The sequence below is a fragment of the Pleurodeles waltl genome, chromosome 4_1, assembly GCF_031143425.1.
Source record: "Pleurodeles waltl isolate 20211129_DDA chromosome 4_1, aPleWal1.hap1.20221129, whole genome shotgun sequence".
NCBI classification, from domain to species: Eukaryota; Metazoa; Chordata; class Amphibia; order Caudata; family Salamandridae; genus Pleurodeles; species Pleurodeles waltl.
In genome coordinates, this window is record NC_090442.1 from 47,455,161 (window position 1) to 47,463,720 (window position 8,560).

Below are 8,560 nucleotides of genomic sequence, written 5' to 3' on the forward strand. Positions count from 1 at the left end.
CATGAAGTGTGACTTATTCCTGGCTTAGGTATGACTTGCTGGTACATTTAGCTGAGTAATTCCCTCCACCTCACAGTTTTGACCCCAGAATGGAGAATATGAGACTGGTCTCAGGAGTACTTTTGTGTATGGTTTCCCCATTTGTCAGGCTCGGCGGGACACAGAGGGCCTCATTAGGACCCTGGCGGCCAGCGGTAAGCTGGTGGTAACATCGCCAACAGGCTGGCGGGGTTCCGTCAGCTATTATGACCGTGGCGCAATACCCACAGCCATACCGCTGACCCCTTCACTATACCGCCAGGCTTTTTCCTGGTGGTCATAATCCCCAGGGCAGCGGTGCAAGCAAGAATTTCGGGCAGTGAAATGTGCGATGGGTGCTACTGCACCCGCTGCATATCAGCATTGCCGCCGGCTCTATTACAAGCCGGCAGCAATGTGGATGTGACTTTTCCGCTGGCCCAGCAGAAAAGTCAAAATAGGGAGCCAGAAATACTGCCAGCACTGTGCTACACATATAAAAGACCTGGAGTGGGCAGGGTCGCTCTCTAAAGAAAGGCCTAGAGAGACCAGTCTCTGCATATAGTGTAATGAGAAATATCAGGCACTGCACCCAGCGTAACAGAGGAGAGACCAAGTCTCTGCCGCCATGTGACAGGGGAGGGACGGTTTAGTTGGTTTACCTGTTCTCTGTAGTTCTACTCTTCTCTTATTTCCACACAGACTGGTCCAGTTAGGGACTTTGTAACAAGTGTGGGTAAGAAGGCAGGGAGGAGTTTGAAGATTCTCCTCAAGAGTAACGCAGAACACAAGCATAAAGGCAATGGAAGCTTCCCGTTACCTACCTGTTAACTTTTGGGGGGGGGCAGAAACCCATCCCAAAGAACAATGGACCAGAATGGGTCAGGAGGGCTCACTAGCTTTAAAAGGGTGCCTCTTGCTCCTTACTTAACACTCCTCGGTTTCACCCACTAAAATGTTCTGGGACGAAGCCTCCATCATAGATACCATTAAGGAGTGGCTGATACAAAATTAAACCCAGTGTGTCCGCAGCCGCGTGTTGTGAGGAAGGGCCTCTTTATGACATGGTTTGCCCCCACTTTTTGCCTGATGTATGATGTAGTCTAGAAATTGTAGTGCCCGGGGCCCCTGCTAGCCAGGTTCCCTGAGCCAGAGGTCTTTCCCTAAAACTGTTGTGATGCATTGGCACAATTGATACACCTTTAGCTAGCACTACAAGTCCCTAGTAAAAAGTACTTAGGTACCCAGGGCATGGGGTACTAAGGGTGGGTCCCTGAGGGCAGCAGCACTAATTGGGCCACTCTCTAGGGCCATGCACCCAGATACACCCAGTCCTACCATTGTAGGCAGGGTGCTCTGGGGCAAACCTAAAACACAAACTCAACATGGCACACTGCCTGGATGCCCTGCCCACCAAACACTGCATACACTATGGATAAGACACCCTCTGGCAGGCCTTCCAGCCCTAAGGCAGGGGGCACCATACTATATGTAAAGGCACAGCTGCATGAGCAATATGTCCCCATTGTGTCCTTTCCAAACTTGGGACATAGTGAGTGAACAGAGCAGCCATTTTAATACATGTGCTCGACACTGGTCAAAATGAGTTTCACAGCTACATGATGGCCACTCTGAACCCTGGTATCAAACAACTCAGTATTGGATTCATCCCTAAATGTACCCAGGGGTCACCTTAGAGGTGCAAGCTGCAAAAGCTAACTACCCTGTCATGGTAGCTAACTGGTCCTATCCAGCCTGCCACTGCCAGACATCCAATCTACAACCTTGGGGGAGAGATCCATCTTTCTGGATTGTAGAACAATGCCCTTTTTGGGTGGAGCTGCTAACACCCTCTCCCTCAGGAATGTGCACTGCCATGGCGGCGAGCTTCAAAGGGCTAACCGCCTTTGAACCTCGACCCCCAGGCCTGCTGCTAGCAGCAGATGGTCACCCCCCTTGTAAGCCCCTGATTTTGGCGGGAGCAACGGTGGGAAAATACACAAAGGGTAGGAGGAGTGGCCCCACCTTGCATGCACCACCCCTAAGGTGTTGCCTGCGAGGTGGGCACTCTATTTCACTTTCTTCCATCTTGGATGGAGGGAAAATAGCCAACCAGCTATAGGGAAGTGATCCCTCCCCACAGGAAGTGGTCACTTAGTGGGTGTAGCCACCCTAAGGTAGATGACCCTTTGGTCATTACCAGGTTCCCCCTAAAACGCCCACTAAATACAGTATTTAGTGGGCGTCCCTAGACCAGAAACTCAGATTCGATGGACAAAAGAAGACCAGCACCAAGAAGATACAAGGTACGAGAACTGTGGACCTGCTGCAACAAAGAAAAGCTGGCAAACCCTGCCTCCTGCACCCAGGACACGGTTGAGGAGCTGCTGGATAACTGGAAAAACTCTAAAGAACCCCAGAGGACCTCCAGGCTTCGGAAATCGCCATAGAACTCCCTCCAGAGTGGATGTACCACTCTACAACAGCAAGTAACCAGCAAACCAGTGACAGTCACTTCACTCACCAGCCACTAACTCCCGAACCAAGAACGCAGCTGGACCAAACTACACATCGATGACCGTGAGGACAAACCATGCTAGTGTGCTATGTTTGGTGGCACTGCATCCTCCAGTGGTCAAACCGTGCCAATATCCTGGGTGTTGGTCAGCCAACGTCAGACACCGAGAAAACCAGCCCGCCCGGGGATGAAAAAGGACCAGGAGGAAGCCCCAGTCAAGGAACTTCCAAAACTCCCCGGACCCCCTGCCAGAGTGCCCCCGTTGTCCTGCAAATGACCCCTGAACCAACTTACCTCCTGCTTCTGAGGGCATCCTTGCGCACAGCTCCTGGCTCACCGATTCGCTCTGCACCCGGCCGCCCTGTGCCCTTTACCGAACAACCTTTGTGTCCTAAGGGTCTCCCACTCCTTGCAAACTCAACACTCCAAGGGGACTCCAAGGAACCATGTTTAAGCTTAGCTGTGCAGTGCTTTTCCAAATGGTCCACCGCAGTGGCCCTGCAGCAGCTCCAGAGACGTTTCCTTGTTGCTCCAGCCAGAAACGGGAGCCGCCAGAACTTCTACAGCTGGCACAGAGTGCCCACCGACGACCTTGACCAATCTGCAAAAGGAGAACTTGGTACACCAACTGTACGATTTTATATGTATTTTCTTTCATTGATTCGTATGGTGCGTAATTATGCACAATAATACTATTTTTATTAAAACTTCAAAAATTCATATCTTGAAAAGTACTTAACCAATTTTGATAATCTTGGTCTTAAAAAATTACATAAAAGTCTGAAGTATTTTTATAAATTGGTCTTGAGTTATTCCTTTGAGTGTGTGAGTTGCAAGATGGATACTGTGAGCACAAAAAATGCTTTGCACTTCTCCAAGTTTTGCCTAACTGCTCGACCAAGCTACTTTACCAATTAGAGCATTAGGTGATCTAGTTTTACGCTTGTAAACCAAAATGTGGTTGCCTGGACCCCCTGCACAGTATGCCTAGCTTTGCACACTACACAGAAGGCCAGCCTCCTACATGTGTCATATGGTTAACCTCCACCTACTTGGACATACACTATAACCAAAGACAACTCCTCACAAAATACAAAATACAATAATGTCTCTGAGGAGTCGAGAGCCTGTTTGGTTTAAACATGCACCAGTTGAAGATGATCCTTCGACCTACGTTTTGCCTATCTATTCAACTGTAATCTTCCATATAATGGACAAACTCCCTCCTCAAGTTTGACACTTCAGGCCACATACCCTTAAAGTAAATACTGATTATACTTAACTTATTTGTTTTAAAGCGCTTTGATACTTGAACTCCTAATGGACCTTGTTTGTGCTATATAAAACTGAAAATAAATAAATATGCTCTCCAGATGCATCCGCTAAACACACAATTAACAATCACATCCGTGTCCCACACTGAGGTACGAAGGATCCAGGTGCAGGGAGCCGGCAGAACATTAAAAAAACACAAGAGAGGCAGCCACTGCCAGACATCTCCAGCCTGGTAGGGGGACAGTAATCACACCCATCAAAAGGAGGGTGCACTTGTTCTGTCTTTCTGACCACATAGACCCACTGTAGGTCTCATTCCTGTTTTTGAAAGCCCTCGTTGTGCACACACGTTTGACGTATGTGCTGTCCAGGGCGGTCACAACACTGCTAGTTGCTATGGTGAATTTGAGGGAGGGGTGCATTCTCTTCAAACCTGTGCAGAAGATCTCTCTCCAGCCCAACAGACACATTATTACTGGTAATTATTACATATGTTGTTGAAAGTTATTAAAATGAGGACTCCTGCAGTCAGGAACCTGCTGATGCTACTGTTCCAGGTCCCACTCTTCAGAGAGGCCAGGCTCTACACCCAATGTAAGGAGGAAAGACCTGAAGAGTCTGAGCTCTGCACTCTGTGTGATGGTAGAGAGACCAAGAGAGGCCAGGCCCTGCACTCAGTTTGAAAGGGTGAAGAGACCTGGAGAGGACAGGCTCTACATCGAATGTGACAGAGGAGAGTCCTGTAGAGGACAGGGTCTCCACTCCATGTGACGGTAGAGAGGCCAGGCCCTGCACTCAGTGTGACAGGGTGAAGAGACCTGGACAGGCCAGGCACTGTATCCAGTGTGACAGAGGACAACAGAAAGGCCAGGATCTGCACCAAGTTTGAAAGGGTGAAGAGACCTGGAGAGGGCAGGCTCTGCATCGAATGTGACAGAGGAGAGATCTGTCGAGGGCAGGGTCTCCACTCCATGTGACAGTAGAGAGGCCAGGCCCTGCACCCGGTGTGACAGGGTGAAGAGACCTGGACAGGCCAGGCACTGTATCCAGTGTGACAGAGGACAACAGAAAGGCCAGGATCTGCACCAAGTTTAACAGAGGAGAGACCTTGAGGGAGCTGGCTCTGTCCTCTGTGTAAAGAGGATAAGAGAGTTAAGCTCTGCACCCAGTGTGACAGAAAAGGGACAGAATGAGGCTCAGCTCTGCATTCACTAAGAGTGCAGAAAGACCAGGTTCTACACCAAGCAGAGAAATAGGAACAGAGAAACATTTCATATAAAAAAAACTTTCTGAAAGTGTGAGGGAAGTTAGAAGACTTGGCAAGAAAACGTGCAGAAATACTGTGCCTCTTCACAGGAGAAGAGTGAGATATGTCAGATATATTATGTCCTGCAACTAGGTTTGATATGTGCCCCTTAACACTCATTATTACCCCTCTGTCCCACGGAATGTGGAGGAACATAGGTCCATGCCACCAGCAGAGAGACAGCACTTGAGACAACCTATAATAGTAAACAGATTCCACGGTGTGAATAGTGTGCAGTGCTCCTGCACACACAAATCAGACTCTTAATTAACAGATGAGCACAGACATGTAGGGTATGTTTGGGGTCGAAGGTCAATGGGCATGTGGGCATGTGGCCATGTGAAAGCCTGTATCTTTTGTTATCATTCTAGTGGACACACAATGTTATTTTGTGCATGTGACCCCAGTCACGGACATCCTGAAAAGTACACTATCTATGCTACCCTGTTGTTCACCGGCAGAGTTTAGGCTCTGGGCAGTAGTTTGGGTGCACCCAAAGCAGGTACTCCTCTCAAACACCAGTGAGTGCTATTAGACACCGGTGACAACTGATCCCATGACCAGGCCCAGACATGACTTATGGTAGCAGCTGTTGATAGTAGTGGGGTATATATCATTGTACCTGAACCCCAGCGTGAAGACTGCTTCTCGGCTTGGTGGGGTAAATCAAAGGTCTGTTGTAAGACAGATTTCCTCCTGCAGATGTAAACATTGCTTCAAGTACAGTTGAAGAAAACAACACAGTGTGCAGATCACCTTTTCTGTAAAACCCTCTCATAATTTAGTAAAGAATAAGATTTTCTCTTCTGAAACGCTCCTCATAGTGTAGTAAAAAGCTTTCAGTGTCAGTAAGAGGTAGTGAAGTATGTACCGATTTTCTCTCGTAGTGTTGTAAGGGTAGTGCAGACTTCCTATGTGATGTAAATACCCCTTTTATTGTAGTAGAAAAAGCAGTGTAGTGGACACAGATTTCTTCTTCTGATAATGCCCGTCACAGAGTAGGAGAAAGCAGTGCAGGGTACAATTTACTCTGTAAACGCTTCACACAGTGTAGTAAACAGCAGTGCAGTGGCACAGAAACCTCATAGTAAAGTAAGGCACATTGCAGCACCCACAAATCTTTCGCACTGCAATAAGATTCAGTGCAGTATGCAGGGATTCCTCATACTACAGTAAAACGCACAGCAGCATGCACAGACACCTCACAGTACAGTAAGGTGCAGCGCCCACAGTAAGATGCAGTGTGCAAAGATTCCTCATAGTGCAGTAGGTCACAGAAAGATGCCTCATGGTGCAGTAAGAGGCAGTGCAGTGTACAGATATTTCTCACAGTGCAATAGAATACAGTGCAGCATGTACAGATCCCCTCTTTAACACAAAAGATGACAATAAACACCCCCGGCCTGTTAGGAAACACCCCCAGAGGTTCCCAGATAGAACAGCCAAGCTTTTCTCCAGGATTTTTACAGCCCTGCCAAGTGCCTCACTTCTAGGGTTAGACCAAATCATGTTAGTAATTTTTGTTGAATCACCACAGGGACCTGAGATTGCCATGCAATGTTGCACTTTGCAGGGCTGAACTAGGTGAAGAAATGTATTTAACCATAGCACATGCCCTCCTCTGGTTTTGACAGATGTATACAAGTGAGCTGGGGCCCTGGTCATACAGGAACTTATAGCATGATGCTCTCACTCCCAGCCCTTAATTCCTGCAGTTGGTTTTGTCAGTGGTTGGTCTGAGGGCTGTCCCTCTGCTAGTGACATGGACCTATGCTCCGCCACACTAAATAGGACAAAGGGGGCCCTTGGCATCTTCTCTATTCACTTTAATGTCATGTTACTGCATCCTTGTGCTGCGCAGCCCACATACCCCTCAACAGACTTTAATGTTAAAGATAAGTTTCATGTACAAATGTAGAACCGAACATAACGCCTGCTGCATGAAACCAACACTGTAGTGTTTGAATCATCAAAAAACATCAGGTTTCGCCAACAGTTCTAGAGTTGCAAAACACAAACATTTCACCTTTTCTTTACTAAATTATTTTTTGTCAACTTGGCTCCTTAGTCCTAGTTTGTGCAATATGACGTGAATGTGAAGCACTTGGTGTCAGCGTAGGATCCCGTACATTTCATGACAAATTTGAAGCAGCAGCTTTGTGAAATAGGCTTGTCTTCCAAAGCCCCAAACGTGACCTTCACATATGTGATACTTGGCTCAGAAGTGCAAATTCTTATCAAGCACTTAGGATCTCAGACATCTGGAGATCCCGGGCAGCAACAGGACACAGACTGGACATAGCAAAGAAGCATCAGTTCAGCCCAGGGGAGCACTCTCGGCCAGTCTCAGAGTTCAACAGTACAATACAGGCCCAAGAAGATAGGAGTCACTGTGAAACCCCCTCTGTACTGGAGAATTAATGTGGCTATTAGGAAGGGGCCATCCCTGGGGGAGGAGAGGCACAGCTCACCCCAGTGGAAACAGAAGATATATGGACACAGGAAGCACCTGCACTACTCGTGATAACGGCCCTAGACCGCCATATAAATAACCAGGGAAGACCGCCACAGGCGGTTCTCCGCCACCGCCAGGCTGACGTCGACAGCCAGCCTGATGATGGCGGATTATATTAGCTGCCCTCCGGATAATGTACCCTGTTCCCCCAGCCTTTCCCTGGTGGGTTCCCCCGCCAACAGAAGGCTGGCGGAAGGGGTGTTCTGGGGCCCCCCTGGGGGCCGCTGCACTGTCGCGCAGGTCACTTCCAGATTTACGGGCAGTGAGCTGCGCGACGGGTGCTGCTGCACCCGCCGCACACGAACATTAGCCGCTGTCCATGTTAAGGCCCAGCAGGGAAAACATTATACGGCCGGCAGGGGTCCGTCGCGCTGACGGTCTTCTGTTGACCGCCAGCGCTGATCTCGGCGGTCTTTACCGCCAAGATCATAATGAGGGCCAAAGTGTCACATCTAAGTCACTGAAATGTCACACAATGAGGAATTGGCAGGGATGCTCCAGGATTATTCAATCTATTTCTACAAACACAGCAAAAGGTGCTGACAATCTTCTACCTGAGTAGAAACCTGTGCAGACATTTCCAGGCTCTCTCCTCCTCCTGGAGCTTGGGTGGGGCAGGTGCAGATTTGGAGTCTGATGGGGGCTCTGAAGATGAAGATAACTGCACAAACAGATATCGGTGAGGAGCCTTCCTCCTCTGCAGCAGGCCGGACACATAAAAAGAGACCAGAAGTGATGTCAGTATCCGAGGCTAGTGCTGCCTCTGCCACCACTAACCCGGAAGAGGAAACACTTCTCCCTTTCATCCAATAAGCTCAGTGGATTTTGCCAGCAGGCGAAGAGCGCCCTCTGGTGGCCGCTGGCAGAACTGCCGTCTCCAGGAGTGAATTAACAGCTTCACTTCACTGAGCATCTTCCGAATTAAATA

The 8,560-nt window shown here is 48.7% G+C and overlaps 1 pseudogene; it reads right to left on the reverse strand.

Moving 5' to 3' along the window:
* The window catches only part of LOC138287362 (zinc finger protein 135-like), a 28,300-nt pseudogene extending 19,979 nt beyond the window's left edge, over window positions 1-8,321 (reverse strand).
* Window positions 8,322-8,560: the final 239 nt, after the last annotated feature.